Below are 18,909 nucleotides of genomic sequence, written 5' to 3' on the forward strand. Positions count from 1 at the left end.
TTTACACATCCCTTGGAGTGCCTGGCAAATTATGCTGTAAATAACAGTATTTGCTATCATGAATATTCAGTATATGCACAGAATCATAATCTTTTTCACTCCCTCAAGCCACCATTTGCTCTAATCTGGAGTTTTGCCTCAGCCTTCTAATCACCTACTTGCTTTTATAATATCTTTGCTCTCTTGCTTTCTCACTGTCTTCCACAAAGGACCTGGAGTATTCTATTTAAAAGGAAGTCATGCTCAAAGTTTCCAGGGTCTTATCCACTTCAGAATATAAGTCAGGTTCTGGCTATGTTCATCAAGACCCCGTAATAAAATCTGATTATTTGGAACCTGCACAATCCAACATGCAGCTGCCTCTTTGTCTATTTATTATGGAGCACTGCCACTTGCTCCTCCCCAGTCACACCTCCCAACTAGTTCTCTGTGGTTCTGCCACAGGACCTTTGCACATGTCATTTGCTTCATCTGGAAAGCTCTTCCTGCATGTATCCACATAGTTCCTTTTCTCCCTTCCTTCTAGTCTCTGCTTAAATGTCATTTTTTAAACATTTTTCTTTTTAATCAGATAGAACATTCTTAAACATCTTCTTAAAGATGGGGAGTCAGGGTGAAATCCTATGGTCCGAATTGCTCAGAATTCATATGTTGAAATCCCAAATGGCAAAGATGATGGTATGAGGAGGTGGGATCTTTGGGAGGTGCTTAAGTTATGAGGGTGGGGCATTCATGAATGGATTAATGCCCTTAGAAGTGTGATCCCATAGAGTGTGTTAGTCCCTACCACCATTTGAGGACATAGCAAGAACTATGAACCAACAAGAAGGCCTGCACCGTGCTAACACCTTGAGCTTGAACTGTGATCTGTGAGAGTTAATGCTGCTGTTTACACGCCAACAGGCTCATACTTTGTTACACCTGAATGAAGACAAGCACCATGCAACCGTTATCTCGTTTTATGTGTGTATAAAACACTATTGCCATGCCATCTATTTATTTGTTTCTTAAAAATGTAATTAAGGCTTTAATTATTATTCTTTCTTCCTTCATTGTTATAAACATATCTCTAAATCCTAGCAAAATACCAGACACAAAGTAAAACTTAATGAATATCTGTGAGTGGGGGAGCAAATTCAACATTTTTGCTTAATTTTAGAAAAATTTTAATAGTTTACCTATGTGGACAGATTAAAAGGGAAAGCCTTTACAGTCTCTTCAATAGAAGGAGGGGAGTTGATAAAATTTAGCTTCTATATAAAATAATAGTTAAAGCTCTCTTCAGACTTAAAGCAAAAGGAAACTCTCTTATCTTAATAAAAGCATCTACCAAAATCCCATCAGACTCCACAGTAAATGCTTAGGAGCACTGTTTTTAAAATCGGAAACAAACAAAACTGATGCTGACAATCACCACTTCTATTCAAAATTTAATTGGCAGTCTTCACCCATTAAGAAAGAAAAAAAGCAAATAAATATTGGTCATAAAGGAGAATAAAAGAAGCAAGGGAATCCACAGCCAATTTATTAAAATTGATAATTTTAAAACTATAGCTAGGTGTTTAGATATAAAACCAAAAGAAAAAATAAAGTGAATTCTTATACACTAGCAATACAGAGCAATAAAGTATAATTTTAATGTAGTAATTGCATTGCCAAAATATTAAAAACTTAACCTTCAGATAAATCTAACAGAAAAGATACATGGAGAAAATGGCAAATCTTTATTTGATGGCACTAAGAAAGGCAAAAGTAAAGAACTTTTAGTAGGTATAGTCAATATTATAAATAATTTTCTCCAAATTCATCCATAAAACTTAATGCCATTGGAGTCTACACTAAACAAATATGAGCAGGTAATTCAAAGAGAAACAAGAATCAAAAGTAAGCAAAAAGCAAAAAAAAAACCAAAACAACTGTATCCAGGAGATGTTAGTGTTTGTTTACCAACAAATAAAACCACAAAGGCATTGCAAACAACACGAGGCAGACACAACTAGGAGTTTTCATGCATAAGGAACAACTAGCCATTTCATGCATTTGTGAAAATGCAAACTGGTGCAACTACTTTGGAAAAGAAGTTGGCACTGTCTTGTAAAGCTGAAGGAATATACTGTTTGTTTAAATATGCAATATTTACATAAGTGAATGGTACAGATCAGTGACAATAAATAAGCCATAGTGAATGACAACCCACTCCAGTATTCTTTCCTGGAGAATCCCATGGACAGAGGAGGCTGTCAGGCTACAATCTATGGGGTGGCAAAGAATCGGAGAAGGCTGAGCAACTACACCACCACCACCACTACTGCTACTACTATCACATACAAGCGGCTTTCCAGATGGCTCAGTGGGTAAAGAATCTGCCTGACATGCAGGAGATAGAAGAGATGTGGGTTTGATCCCTGGGTCAGGAAGATCCTCTGGAGAAGGAAATGGGAATCCACTCCAGTATTCTTGACTGAAAAATACCATGGACACAGGAGCCTGGCAAACTACAGTCCAAAGGGTTGTAAAGAGTTGGGCATGACTGAGTGACCAAACACAACACATAAGCACATTACATCTAAATAGAGACAGATCTTAAAATACATTGTTGACTGGAAAAAAAATTTTTAATAAAGTAACTATGGTTTGACACCCATAATACGAAGTCAAACACACATACTCACAATATATGGTTTATGGAAATATAAAAATGTATGATAAAAACATAATGGCTGAAGAACATGATAAAAATAAAAAATAGAAGAATGGTTATCATTGGCAGAAATGCATCTCACCATATTTACAAGAGAAAGAAGAGGGAAAATATAATCATATCAATAGACACAAAAAAAATTTGATAAATTTTAACTCCCATTCATGATGAAATCTGTCAATAAACTAGAAATAAAAGGGGAACTTTCTCAACCTAATAAAAGGGAATGATGAAAATCTAACCAAATCCTACTACTTCTATTGAATAGTATTTATAGAGAGTTCAACAAGTGTAATAAGTCAAGAAAAAGTTAAAAGGCAAATAAATTGGAAAATGTTAAACTGTCTTATTTGCAAAGAATAAAATCATAAATATAGAAAATTTCTAAGAAATCTACAAAAAAAATTTTGCTTCAACTAATAAGTGACTTTATCTGTGTGGTTAAGATGGAAAAATTAACGTATAAAGATCAATTGCATTTTATATACTAGCAACAGTAATTGAAAATATAATGTAAGTAATATTTTCATCAACTACAATCAGCACTTGCCATTGGAACTTGCCACCTACCTCTGCAAGGATTAAATCATGTGCTCCCTCAGCTGTTAATTTTCAATAACCCCTGAAAGGATTTCAGGGTGGAAAGCAGAAATGAGGCACTCTGTGCTCTGGGAAAAACTGGCAGGACAGGTCTTCAGACAGTTAGATATTTTCAGGAGCCAATGTTATGAGCACAATTCTTTTATCTGCTTATGTCTAGAAAAGCCCTAAAATCTTTCATGACAATTGCTCCTCATGACTAGTAGGAGGGGCAGTTGTGTCTGACTCCTTGTGACCCCATGGACAATAGCCCGCCAGGCTCCTCTGTCCATGGAATTCTTTAGGCAAGAATACTGGAGTGGATTGCCATTTCCTTCTCCAAGTGATCTTTCTGACCCAGGGATGGAACCTGGGTCTCCTGCATTGTAGGCAGATTCTCTACCATCTGAGCCACAAGGGAAGCCCAGCAATAATGTTCTGCAAAAATATATGTGGTTGATTGCACGGACTCCCCCTTTACCACAATCACATATACATCGACCTTCCACCCTATCTCTCTGGAGCAGTTTTTCAGAGTTATCTGAAATGCTGTCTCCAGGGCTGTAGTCCTCATTTTGCCACAAATAAAACTTAACTCCTAACTCTCACATTCTTCATGTTTCTTTAAGTCAGTACTATTGGTAGTGCCATCAAGAAAATATAAAGCATTTCAGGATAAACTTGCTATAAAGTAATCAAGATAGTAAGGTATTAGCAAAAGTACAGACATACAGATCAATAGGTCTGAAGAGCGAGTCCAGAAATATATCCAAACATATATGGTCAGCTGATTCTCATAAAATGTACCTAGGTAAATAGAGGAAATTATGGTTTTGTTGTGGTTGTTTTTAAGCAAATGATGCTGGAACCATTGGTGTGTCTGTGTGCTCAGTCATGTCCAACTCTTTGCGACCGTATGTACTGCAGGTCACCAGGCTCCTCTGTCCATGGGGTTTTCCCAGCAAGAATCATTGCAATGGGTTGCCATTTCTTCCTCCAGGGGATCTTCTTGACTCAGGGATCTAATCCAGGTCTCCTGTGGCTTCTGCATTGTAAGCAGATTTTTTTTTTTTTAACCGCTGAGCCACCAGGGAACCATTGATATCCTCATGGAAAAATCAGAATCTCAGCATATAACTTTCATACAGTAATGAACTCAAAATGAAACACAGGACTAAAAGTAAAAACTAAAATTATAAAACTTCTAGGTGCAAACATAGGAGGAAATTTTTAAAGCCTACACCATCAACAAAATTAACCATAATAGAAAAATTGTTAGACTTCATTTAAATTAAAACCTTTTCCTCTTTGAAAGACACCACTTGAAAAACTAAAGGAAGCTACAGAAGAGGAGCAAATACTGACAAAAGATATATCTGATAAAGAATTATATCCAAAATAAAGGGAAAAACTTTCAAACCCACAATAAAAACACAATTTACTCTAACAAATGGGGCAAACTCTTGAAAAGAAACCCCACCAAGAAGTTTTAGAGATGGAAAATAGCATATGAAAAGATGCTCAGTAGCCTCAGTCATCAGGGAAAAGTTAATTATAAACATAAAAAGATGTTACAGTATACACATTAGCAAGAAAATTAAAAAGGCTGATGATGGTAAATGCTGGTGAGATAAAGGATACCTTAAATTTTCACATTATTGCTGGCAGGAGTGCAAAATGATTCAGTCATTAGAAAATCATTAGGCAGGTTAGGGGTTAAACATAAATGACCATATAAACCTCAACCATTCCATTCTAGATACTTACCCAAGCAGAATGAAAATAGATGTCCACATGAAAACTGGTAGCATAACAGCTTTATACGGATGCAACCCAAATGCTCAGCAACCAGAGGATGGATAAACACAATGTAGCCTATCTATGCAATAGAGTACTATTTCATAATAAAAAGCAGCAAGCTACTAAAACATGTAACAGCTGGATCAATCTCCACAGATGAAGCATGATGCTAAGTGAAAGCAGTCAGATATAAACACTGCATGTTTTCATTCATATAAAATCTAGAAAATGCAAACTAACCTGTTTTGGCAAAAGGCAGATTAGCAGTTGTCTGTCAACAGCCAGGAGTGGAGGCAAGGATAGACTTCAAAGAGGAAGAGAAAACAAGTATTATGTAAATTTATTGTTGTATGCATCTTACTCATCACACGTGCACTTAAAATGGATGCTTTTTATTGTATACATATTATACTGTAATAAATTTGACAAAAAATGAAAAGGCACCCACTGACTGGTAAAAATATTTCTAACATATAGAGGTAATTATAATTTATTTATATATAAATATTATAGATATACAAGCATATTTGTTAGAAATGCATAATACATGTATATATAATAAATATATGTATTTATAATATACTTTATATAAACATATTATACATATACATATGTATACATAAATATATAATGTGATGTATAAATATATATGCATATGTCTATATTATTTATATTTATATATGCTATAGAAAATATATATTGTAGGAATGATTTATCACATATATATACACAAAAATCTTGCATCTGAAATATATGAAGGACACTTTTAATTCCATGATAAAAAGACAAGCTAATTTGAAAACAGAACAGACAAAAGACGTCAACAGATGGATTACAAAGAGTATATAGGAATGAATGACCAATAAGTACAAGAAAAGATGTTCAACAGCATTCCAGTATCCTTCTGGAATACATTTTAAAATCATAGTAGCTAAAATGAAACAATCAAAAACAAAACCACTAAACTAAACTTACCTAGTGGATATGGATCAAATAAAACATTCATGCATTTCTGGTATGAATGTAACATAGTACAAATTGCTTTGGAAATGCTAAGAATTTAGACCTGTATACAACAATTTTTACATACAACCCAACAATTTCTTGTCTACTTATACATCCAAGAGAAATAACAGCACACATCCACATGAAGTATATGCTCATACTCGTATATACATACTTTTAGTAGTTACATTAACAACTAAATATAATGGAAGCAACTCAACTGTCTCTCACTGGGAGAGTGGGCATGCAAATTGTGGTAAACAATGCAATACCACTCAGAGCTAAACAGTAACTTCCTACATACACACAACACAACATAGATAAATCTCAAAATTATTGCTGTGCAAAAAAGTCAGAGACACCAAGTACATATATAATGCAGGCTTATTATATTTATATGAAATTTTAGAACATTTAAGACTAATCTTTAGTGACAGCTTATATTGGTTATTTGGGGCATGGGGTGAGGAGAATGGCCATTTGACTGCAAAAGTGCACATGTGTACATTTTGGAAGTAATGAACAGGATCTTTATCTAGATTATAGACATATACACTTGTCAATATATACTCATGCAGGGCACAAGCAAAACCTTGTGTGCACCAGGACCCAGGAGAAAGGAGCAGTGACCCTACAAGAGGACTTGCCCGTGAGTGTCCTGGAGTCTCTGGCGGAGCTGTGGGTCAGCAGTGGCCTGCTGCAGTGTTGGGGGCACTGAGTGCAATAGTGCCTGCATGGGACCTTTTGAAGGAGGTCACCATTATCTTCATTACCTCCAGGACAGTTTGGCCCCAGATCAAATAACAGGGAGGGAACACAGTCCCTCCCATCAACAGAAAATTGGATTAAAGATTTACTGAGCATGGTCCTGCCCATCAGAGCAAGACCCAATTTCCCCCACAGTCCCTCTCTCCCATTAGGAAGCTTCTATAAGCCTCTTAATCTTCTCCATCAGAAGGCAGACAGACTGAAAACCACAATCACTGAAAACTAACCAATCTGATCACATGGACCACAGCCTTGCCTAACTCAATGAAACTATGAGCCATGCCATGTAGGGCCACCCAAGACGGACGGGTCATCGCGGAGAGTTCTGACAAAATGTGGTCCACTGGAGAAAGGAATGGAAAACCACTTCAGTATTCTTGCCTTGAGAACCCCATGAACAGTATGAAAAGGCAAAAATATAGGACACTGAAAGATGAACTCCCCAGGTCGGTAGGTGCCCAGTATGCTACTGGAGAACAGTGGAGAAATAACTCAAGAAAGAATGAAGAGATGGAGCCAAAGCAAAAACAACACTCAGTTGTGGATGGGACTGGTGATGGAAGTAAAGTCCCATGCTCTAAGAGCAATATTGCATAAGAACCTGAAATGTTAAGGTCCATGAATCAAAGCAAATTGGAAGTGGTCGAACAGAAGATGGCAAGAGTGAACATTGACATTTTAGGAATCAGTGAACTAAAATGGACTGGAATGGGTGAATTTAACTCAGATGACCATTATATCTACTACTGTGGGCAAGAATCCCTTAGAAGAAATGGAGTAGCCATCATAGTCAACAAAAGAGTCCAAAATGCAGTACTTGGATGCAACCTCAAAAATGACAGAATGATCTCTGTTCGTTTTTAAGGCAAACCATTCAATATCACGGTAATCCAAGTCTATGCCCAGACCAGTAATGCTGTAGAAGCTGAAGTTGAACGGTTCTATGAAGACCCACAAGACCTTCTAGAACTAACATCCAAAAAAGATGTCCTTTTCATTATAGGGGACTGGAATGCAAAAGTAGGAAGTCAAGAAATACCTGGAGTAACAGGCAAATTTGGCCTTGGAGTATAGAATGAAGTAGGACAAAGGCTAATAGAGTTTTGCCAAGAGAACGCACTAGTCATAGCAAACACCCTCTCCCAACAACACAAGAGAAGACTCTACACGTGGACATCACCAGATGGTCAATACCAAAATCAGACTGATTGTATTCTTTGCAGCCAAAGATGGAGAAGCTCTATACAGTCAGCCAAAACAAGACTGGGAGCTGATTGTGGCTCAGATCATTAATTGCTTATTGCCAAATTCAGACTTAAATTGAAGAAAGTGGGGAAAACTACTAGACCATTCAAGTATGACCTAAATCATGTCCTTTATGATTATATAGTGGCAGTGACTGTAGGGATTCAAGGGATTAGATCTGATAGACAGAGTGCCTGAAGAACTATGGATGGAGGTTCCTAACATTGTACAGGAGGCAGTGATTAAGAGCACCTCCAAGAAAAAGAAATGCAAAAAGGCAAAATGGTTCAAGGGATTAGATCTGATAGAGTGCCTGAAGAACTATGGATGGAGGTTCCTGACATTGTACAGGAGGCAGTGATTAAGACCATCTCCAAGAAAAAGAAATGAAAAAAGGCAAAATGGTTGTCTGAGGAGGCCTTACAAATAGCTGTGAAAAGAAGAGAATCAAAAGGCAAAGGAGAAAAGGAAAGATAAAGCTATTTGAATGCAGAGTTCCAGAGAATAGCAAGGAGATGTAAGAAAGCCTTCCTCGGTGATCAATGAAAAGAAATAGAGGAAAACAATAGAATGGCAAAGACTAGAGATCTCTTCAAGAAAATTAGAGCTACCAAGGGAACATTTCATGCAAAGATGGGTGCAATAAAGGACAGAAATAGTATGGGCCTAACAGAAGCAGAAAATATTAAGAAGGGGTGGAAAGAACAGACAGAAGAATTATACAGAAAAGGTCTTCATGACCTACATAATCACGATAGTGTGATCACTAATCTAGAGCCAGACATCCTGGAATGTGAAGTCAAGTGGGCCTCAGGAAGCATCACAACAAACAAAGCTAGTGGAGGTTTTGGAATTCCATTGAGCTATTTCAAATCCTAAAAGACGATGCTGTGAAAATGCTGCACTCAATATCCCAGCAAATTTGGAAAGCTCAACAGTGGCCACAGGACTGGAAAAGATCAGTTTTCATTCCAATCCCAAAGAAAGTCAATGCCAAACAATGCTCAAACTACCGTACAATTGCACTCATCTCACACACTAGCAAAGTAATGCTCAAAATTCTCCAGGCCAGGCTTCAACAGTACGTGAACCATGAACTCACAGATGTTCAGGCTGGATTTAGAAAAGGCAGAGGAACCAGAGATCAAATTGCCAACATCCGTTGGATCATAAAAAACGCAAGACAGTTCCAGAAAAACATCTTCTGCTTTATTGACTATGCCAAAGCCTTTGACTGTATGGATCACCACAAACTGTGTAAAATTCTTCAAGAGATGGGAATACCAGATCACCTGGCCTGCCTCCTGAGAAATCTGTATGCAGGTCAGGAAGCAATGGTTGGAACTGGACATGGAACAAGAGACTGGTTCCAAATCAGGAAAGGAGTACGTCAAGGCTGTATGCTGTCACTCTGCTTATTTAACTTAACATGCAGAGTGCATCATGAGAAATGCTGGACTGGATGAAGCATAAGCTGGAAATAAGATTGCTGGGAGAAATATCAACAGCCTCAGATATGCAGATGACATCACACTTATGGCAGAAAGTGAAGAAGAATTAAAGAGCCTCTTGATGAAATTGAAAGAGGAGAGTGAAAAAGTTGGCTTAAAACTCCACATTCAGAAAACTAAGATCATGGCATCTGTTCCCATCACTTCATGGCAAATAGATGGGGAAACAGTGGAAACAGTGATGGATTTTAATTTTGGGGGCTCCAAAATCACTGCAGGTGGTGACTGCAGCCGTGAAATTAAAAGACGCTGGCTTCTTGGAAGAAAAGTTATGACTAATCCAGACAGCATATTAAAAAGCAGAGACATTACTTTGCCAGCCAAGGTCCATCTAGTCAAAGCTTTGGTTTTTCCAGTTGTCATGTATGGATGTGAGAGTTGGACTGAAAGAAAGCTGAGCGTTGAAGAATTGATGCTTTTGGACTGTGGTGTTGGAAAAGACTTTTGAGAGTCCCTTGGACTGCAAGGAGATTCATCCAGTCCATCCTAAAGGAAATCAGTCCTAAATATTCATTGGAAGGACTGATGCTGAAGCTGAAACTCCAATACTTTGGCCACCTGATGCGAAGAACTGACTCATTCGAAGAGACCCTGATGCCGGGAATGATTGAAGGTGGGATGGGAAGGGGACAACAGAGGATGAGATGGTTGGATGGTATCACCAACTCAATGGACATGAGTTTGAGTAAGCTCTGGGAGTTGGTGATGGACAGGGAGACCTGGCGTGCGGCAGTCCATGGGTTCTCAAAGAGTCTGACACGACTGAGCATCTGAACAGTACTGAACTGATACTTGTCAAAGGATGTCAAATGATAGACTTAAAATGTGTGCCTTTTATAGTATGTAACTGTGTCTCAATAAAGTTGAGTTTAAAAATTAAAAAGTGGGGTTACCATAGGGCATCCAGAGGACTGCTAGTAATGATATTTTGCTTACCAGGTGATATGATATGTGTGCAGGACAAGGGCATTTTTTAAAACTGTATTTTAAGCCTTCTATATGTATATAGTACGTGAGTATTTATTATGAAGGACATGGAAGATGTGGGGAACTGTCTGGACCCAGGAAACAGAGTTTTGTTGAATAAGATGTTTAAAGTCTGCTGCTGCTGCTAAGTCGCTTCAGTCGTGTCCGACTCTGTGCGACCCCATAGACGGCAGCCCACCAGGCTCCCCCATCCCTGGGATTCTCCAGGCAAGAATACTGGAGTGGGTTGCCATTTCATTCTCCAATGCACGAAAGTGAAAAGTGAAAGTAAAGTCGCTCTGTCGTGTCCGACCCCATGGACTGCAGCCTACCAGGCTCCTCCATCCATGGGGTTTTCCAGGCAAGAGTACTGGAGTGGGGTGCCATTGCCTTCTCCAATGTTTAAAGTCAGCCTCCTCTTAATATAACTCAGCTCATCTAACTCCACAGGACCAATGGTTTGGAATGGTGATAGATCCTATTTTGTCCCAAGAAAGCTTCAGTTCTGGGCACAGAAGCTGGTGTTCATAGGAAGCAGGGGTATTATATGGGGATTCAAATTAAAAGCAGTTAAATCACGCTAGGACAGTTCTATCAAATTCACAAAAGTATAACTCTCCTGAAAGTTTGAGCTTCCCAGGTGGCTCTAGTGGTAAAGAACCCGCCAGCTGATGCAGGAGATTTGACAGACATGGGTTTGATCCCTGGGTCAGGAAGATCCCCTGGAGGAGGGCATGACAACCTATTCCAGTATTCTTGAGCCTGGAGAATCCCATGGACAGAGGAGTCTGGAGGGCTGCGGTCCACAGGATCACAAAGAGTCAGACACGATAGATCAACTTATCATACATACATGTATGTAAAGAACCTCACAAGTCACAGAGAGAAAACTAATGTCAAGAAGATAGACAGAAAAAAAAAATCATGAAGAAAATACTAATAAAACAGACTCAAAGAGCTGAGAAACAAAAACATTTATTATAAGTAATCGATGAATTGCAAATAAAATAAAAGTCAGTTTTTCTGCCTAATCAGTCAGAGTGCACTTAGAATGACACTGACCAATGAAATTAAAGATAAAAAAATTATAAAATTTTTCTGGAAAGTACTTTGTTAAAATATATTAATAATTTAAAATTTCTCACGTGTTTTGTTCAAGCAATTAATACTGTGGAATATTTCCTAAGGAGATAGTAAAAAGTGTGAATAAAGGTTTATTTGCTTTTGAGTCTAACGTGCATGTTATACACTTTGAAAAATATTGGATATATTTGAAGGAAATGTTTAGGGAGATGAGAAGAGGGCTATATGGGGATGAACAAAGATCTTCAAAAAGGGCTCCCCCTTTGCAGGTTAATATTCAAAAAGAAATGGAGAATATATATTTATGAAGACATTTTCAAGCATGATTTATACTTAATCATTAGGGAAAGCTTACATGTTCATCAGAAAAATAAATTATGCTTATGTAGTCATATAGCAAACCCATTATGTAAAATTAAAAAGGATCAATCGAGAAAATGTAATATACTGCAAATGTAGTATAAGAAATTTGAAAAAAATATATAGATATTTATACATGTCTGAGAAAAAGATAAACATCTTGAGTGTGAAAATCAACAGATATGTACAAAATAGGAACAAAATAAGATATTTAGAAAATGATAAATGTATGTAAAATGTATATATATAAATTCAACAGATGCTTATAAAATGAATAAAATATGATGTTTATAAATGATAAATATGCATATATACACATTATGCGTGTATGCATGTGTTTATGAATAAGTTCAATCCTATTTGTAATCAAAGAGATACAGATTAAAATAAAATACAAATGTTGTCTGTCAACGTGGAAGAGTTTAAGAAGAGAAGAGAAATCATATTGTTGAAATGAGTATGACTAGATATTCTTACATCCTGCTAGTGTGAGAGAGCTCTGCTTTTCCTTTTAAAACAATCTGGCAGTATGCATCAAAATATGAGACTGAATATAATTCCATATTTAGAAACTTACCTTAGAAAAAGGCATGAGAAAATTAGCAAAACAACTGTTTATTACATCACTGTTTATAATAAAATATTTAAAATATTTTAAATGCCAACAATAAGTTATTAGTTAAATAAATTCTTGACAAAAGGCCATGATGCTACTTAGCTATTTAAAATGATTTTGGTGGAGAATGTTTAATAGTTTTGAAAATTTTTCATGGTATTGTTAAATTATAAACAATGTATGCCCGGTAATCTGAAACTATATCTGTCTATCTCCAGGGTTTCCTGATGGCTCAAACAGTAAAAAATCTGTCTGCAATGCCCCAGACCCAAGTTCAATCCCTGGATCAGGAAGATTCCCTGGAGAAGGGAATGGCTACCCACTTCGGCATTCTTGCCTGGAAAATTCCATAGACAGAGGAGCCTGGAGGGTTACAATCCATGGGGTCACAAAGAGTTGGACATGACTGAATGATTAACATTTTCACTTTCATATATATCCACACATATACATTACCTATATGCATTCATATTTAACTGGAAGGATTATAATAAATAACTTACTGATACATTAATAATGCTAGGTAAAATAATAAACAATATAATTTTAAGAAATTACCAATCCTATGTGACAGAAATAAAATATTTTATCCTATTTATAACAGTATTTTTTAAATTTTCTACATTGAATGTGTGTAAACAATAGAATAATAAAATATATTTTATAGCTTTAAAGTATTCAGTTTCTTTCTTCATTTCTTCAGTTATTCATAAACACGTTTAGCAATTATTATTGAACAGCTGCAAACCTTTTATTAGGTACAAATAGCACTGAGTAAAATTCCTTCTTTTGTGGGGCTTGCACAGTTATGTAAGTAATTCAAGTATAGGGAAGCTCTGCAAGATAATACAGAAATTTCCAACATTTTAAACACTTTGGCCATACAGGATAAGAACTGACTTGGAACCCTTGAGAACTTTTAACAGGGATCCAAATTAGGCTAAGATACTCAGAGGATGTTTTCCTGAGGCTGAAGGTTAAAGGCTGTGGATGGGTTAACTAAGCAAACAAGTGGAGAGAGAAGATTTAACACAGAGGGACCATCATTTGCAACAGTCCCTCGTGGCAGGAGGAAGCCTGGCCCATTAGAAAACTTACAAAAATGTTGTGATTGAGTCTGGAGCACTGAGAGCCATGGGAATATTTGCAGATAGAGTCTCAAGTTATAAAACAAGATAGAATGAGATTGTTTCTTAAGAGCAATCAGAAGCTATTGGGGATTTTTATCGTAATGTTGCTGTCAAAGGCTCTTTGGGAGAGGAGACAGTATATACTTGGTCCTGCCTCCAGAACCTCAGAGCATCATGATGAGAAATGAGTATCTGGAGTCTTTCAGGAACCACTTCTTCTAGAGACCTCTTAATCCTTTGCCTAAGCTCCCTAACACCATGAATAGTCCCATATTCCCATAAAAATGCTTTTATTTCAGATCCCTGCTCAGCTGATATAAAGCAACGACCTAGAAGTCTGATTTTTCAGTCTTCAGCTCACTAGATGGTTCCTGCTAACCAACGTGGAGTAATTTCCACCCCAGTTCCCAGCTAACTTGCTTGAGATTGTGTTTTTGTCCTGGCCCAGAGTAGAAATTAAAATAACGATACCTGTAATTATCTACTGTTGCTCATCACCTCTCTGTTCTGATCAGCTTGTTATCATTATTTTTATTTTTGCAGAAAAGTGTTATATAAATATTCATGGCACATCACAGATGTTTTCAGAGCATTTAGAACTGTGGGAGGTGGGTGGATTTATAATTCCACTTTTCAGTGAGGAAACAGACGCAGAGATGTAAAAGGAATTGCTGAAGTACAAACCTGGGAAAGGTAGGCTTCTAGACACTGCAATGAAAACCCCTTCCAGTACAACATACTCTTTCTCGTTGTGAGTCAAGTTGCTGTTATTCAGTCGCTAAGTTGTGTCCAACTCTTTGCAACCCCATGAACTACAGCACACCACGCTTCCCTGTCCTTCACTATCTCTTGGAGTTTGCTCAAACTCATGTCCATTGAGTCGGTGATGTCATCCAACCATCTCATCCTCTGTGGTCCCATTCTCCCCCTACCCTCAATCTTTCCCAGCATGAGGGTCTTTTCCAATGAGTCTGCTCTTCACATCAGGTGGCCAAAGTACTGGACCTTCAGCTTCGGTATCAGTCCTTCCAATGAATATTCAGGACTGATTTCCTTTATGACTGACTGGCTTGATCTCCTTGCTGTCCAAGCCCTCTCTCATTCTCTCCAGAAAAGGGCTTTGTTCAATATGAGGTCCTAGATTGCTGCGGCTACATCTGTGTAATTCACTCTGCACAATAGTTATCAGAGCATATGCTTTTTTAGGTGCCTGAGATGCCTTTGAATGATGTGATATTTTTCCTATGATTGTGGTAGACCAACCTGACATGAGAAAGCTTGGGAGACACTAGTTCCCTGAAGAGCAGTTGGGCTTTCTGACACTGAGTGACTAAGAAATGACATGAAGTCAGTTGAAATTGCTACTGTAGTTAAAATGTCCTTTTAAGTAATTATATGGAAAATAGATTTCTCACCATTAAGAATATGGGATAGCATGAACAATGGTTGATTAAGTTCAAAAAGTAAGTTTAGGTCTCACGGGTATAAAATTATTAGGGACCTGATGCTATGAACATGTCATCAAATTCCTCATGTGGTAATTTAATGCCATTGAAATTAGAAAGAAGAAATCATGACAAAAGCTAATATACACTGAGTACTAACTAATGGGACTCCTAAGTGCATCTCTTCAACATTTTATTTAATCTGTACAAGAAGCTTACAGCACTAATAAATTCCATTATTACTATTTCACAAGCACAAACTGTTTTAGAAAGATTTTGGAGTTCACTGAAGGTCACACAACAAGAAAGTTGTAATTCTAACTTGTCTGATCCAAATTCTTTGCTTAATCACTCAGCTATTCTATTTACTCGAATTATAATGAAAGGGACAGATGACTACTCCGGAAAGCTGGTTCTTTTTATTGAGACACTACATCTACCATTATCAGGGGGAAAAAAAAAAAGAATCAGGGAAATTACTTGCAGGACTGTGCAAAATTTAGTTTTAAGGGAATGAAGAGAATTAGAATTTCAATATATTTGTATAGAATACAAGTGAGAAGCCTAGCTTTTGTAAATCAGCATACTTGCATTAGCAAGATCAGGACATTATGTTTTTCCTATAGGGAAAGGGGAATCAAGCATATGCAAATGTTTGGTTATCATGGAATCAAAGAAATGCAAATGAGCCTTATGATTCGAACATTTAATGGCACGTGTCCTAAAGCTCCGTGTTTCCATGTGTAAAACAAGGATATACATGGACAATAATGTGATACAGCAAAAGTACAGTGGACAAAACTCCCTATTTCAAATCAGTGCGTGCATGCTCAGTCATGTCCGACTCTTTGCAACCCCATGGACTGTAGCCCGCCAGGCTCCTCTGTCCATGGGATTTGCCAGGCAAGAACTCTGGAATGGGTTGCCATTTTCTACTTCAGGGGCTCTTCCTGACCCAGGAATCGGTGTCTCCTGTATCTCCTGAATTGGCAAGTGGATTCTTTACCATTGGTGCCACCTGGGAAGCATTTAATAATGTCAATCAAAATGCTTTAATTAAAATAAACATCTTTATATCTGATAGACCATTAATCACCTAAGTCTAGTTGACTCTAAGTCTAGCTCTGGAACTACACCAAAAAAAATGTCAGTATTTTGTGGGAGTTGCCAGATTTTCACCTTTTCACCAGGTCGTATGCCAAGTTAGCCAATTTCAAGGATGCCAACTATTGCATATGTGAAACTACTTTCTTTTTCTCTCCTCAGCATGACAGAGTTGATAAGTAGAGTTCATACAGTGATAATCATCTATCAATAGCAGCTTTGTGATATACTGTGCTAAGAAGGATTCTGAGGTCTTATTCTAGATGAATAGAAAACTATTATGATCAGCTGTGCAATTGGCCAGGGTGCAAAGGGAAAGGACTGGCAATTTTCTAGATATTTGTCATATCTGAATTAAAAGAGAGAAGTTTAACTTTTACAGATTTAAGAAACTTCAATGATTTTGCAACCAAATTAAATGAATAGTATTTGGCTGGGTTCTTGTTTTTAAAAACTATCTGTAAAAGATATTTGGGAAGAAGTAAGGAAATTTGACATGGACTGGCTATTAAATGATTTTAGCGGATTGTTAGCTTCATGTGGAAAGTGGTATTATGGATATATGTTTTAAAATTAAAATATTAAAAAAAAATTTTAAGTATTTTAAAATACTTTTAAATAAGTATTAAAGTATTTTAAAATGTTTTTTAAGAAGTATTCATTTCAAATAAATGCATGCTAAAGTGTTTAGAAATAAACTGTCATGGTGCTTGCCATTTACTTTTAAATACTTTACCAAAATAAACAGCAAATGTGGCAAAAACAAATAAAAAAGATGGAGGTTTAATAACCTAAGTAAGTTAGGAAGATAAGAAGACCATATATTTTACTTTCTTAGTAGCATTAGATGCTGGGAAGCCAATAATTTCTTTTTGCCATTTTTTTTTTTTTTATTTTTCCTTTTAAACTAATCCAGGAGCTTAGTCAGGTTTTTTTTTGGCTTGAGCCTATTCAGTTCAAAAGCACAGACCTCTTCCCCGCTTCCACACACCTGCTTTAGTAAGAATAGTGTTAAGTGAGGCAGGATCCAGCATTTATGTCAAATGGTGACTGTTGAGGTTATTCTTCTTAACAGGGTTTTAACTTGATTGTAGGTGACCTTGGAAACAATTTGACTAAGAAAATCTTTTCATTGTTACTGCTGCCTTGTTGTAGGAAAGCCATCCTTCTCATGTTAGTATTCCTAGGATCCCAACAGTGCGTCTCAATAGAGGGATCTGGGACTTCCCTGGTGGCCCAGCATTAAGATTCTGAGCTTCCAATGCAGGGGGTGCAGGCTTGATCCCTGATCAGGGAACTAAGATCCCACATGCCTCGTGCCGCAGCCAAAAAATTGAAAAAAAAAAAAAAAAAAAGTAAGGTTCAGATCCATACCAGATGAGGTCCATAATAGCAAAGGCAATCAGAATGGGTTTGCTTAAATGCGGAGCATCTCCAGCCAAACTCAAATGGCCCTGTATTTCCAGTGTAGAACTCAGATGCTGGATTCCAAGGAAATGACAAGCTTAACTTGATCTTTGATGTCTTTTAGGATGGGGGCACGAAGGGAAGAAGGGGTTTTATTCAATGAGATGAAGAATGAGGATGTGTCCTAGAGCATAAACAGCAAAAAGTTGGAGCTGAGAGGTAAGGAAAAATATGTTCACGTTTCAAGAAAAAAAAAAAAAAAGAAGCTCCATTATGGTCCCCTGGCCTGGCCTCACAGATGATGGAAACTGCCCATTTCTTCTGTCTCCTTCTCCCTTTTCTCTTGTCTTTTTTCTTTTTCTTTCCATCTCTCTTTACCTTCCTATTTTTTGCCCCCCCCTTTCTCCTTATTTACTCTCTTAATCATGCCTTGGTTCTAATGGGATATAATACTGACATTTCTCACACACAGTGTTATTCCTGCCCATCCTGGCTTGATTTCCTGTCTATTCCAGTAAATAAAGCTGCAACATGTAAAAAGAAAATTGAGAATCCTTATCCTTTTTTTATCATGAAGTCCAAGAAGGCAAAATAATTGGTCTCCTGGCTCCTTTTTGAAGGGGTTATGTTAGAATACACTCTTGATTTTCCAGAATTAAAGGTTTTTCCTACACAGAATCATGTCAAACCCTTAAAATGAATGTGACAAAACAGTTTACTTTCTAACCTTCCCCCGCAAAGCTTAAGAAAATTCTCCTATACGCCATTAATACCACCTTGTATTTACCACCCTGCACTTCTACTCCAGCAGGGGTCATTCATTTCATTCCATGATGCTTTATATCCCCTGTGTACTTAAATATTGTCTTTCACATCACCTTGCTACTTTATCTCCATGGAAAGTGCCTTGATTTACAACCTAATCATCTCCTACTGGGTTATTGACACCGTCTGTTCTCTATGTGTCAGACACCATATTCTGTATCTTTGGGGCCATTCTTGATTGAATTATTTGTTATCTTTTTCTAAATCCTAACAAATATGATTATAATACTAGTAATCTTTTTATAAATAAACAGATCTTTTCTCCACTTAACACAGATATCATTAGTCAAATTCATTTAAAATGATCCTTTCCTTATATTTTGATTACCTCTAATCTAGGGAGAAGCTCTTAAACCAAAATTGG

The 18,909-nt window shown here is 37.1% G+C and overlaps 1 long non-coding RNA gene across 1 annotated transcript in view; it reads left to right on the forward strand.

The window, feature by feature from the left end:
* The first annotated feature begins 17,842 nt into the window (after positions 1-17,842).
* Positions 17,843-18,909, forward strand: part of LOC145529785 (uncharacterized) — a 29,802-nt gene continuing 28,735 nt past the window's right edge. The window contains exon 1 of the long non-coding RNA XR_014071345.1: positions 17,843-17,939. This is a non-coding gene — a long non-coding RNA (uncharacterized LOC145529785). The remainder of the gene's footprint in view (positions 17,940-18,909) is intronic.

This window comes from Giraffa tippelskirchi, chromosome 12, assembly GCF_054371585.1.
Source record: "Giraffa tippelskirchi isolate mGirTip1 chromosome 12, T2T-mGirTip1v1.2.pri, whole genome shotgun sequence".
Classification (NCBI taxonomy): Eukaryota; Metazoa; Chordata; class Mammalia; order Artiodactyla; family Giraffidae; genus Giraffa; species Giraffa tippelskirchi.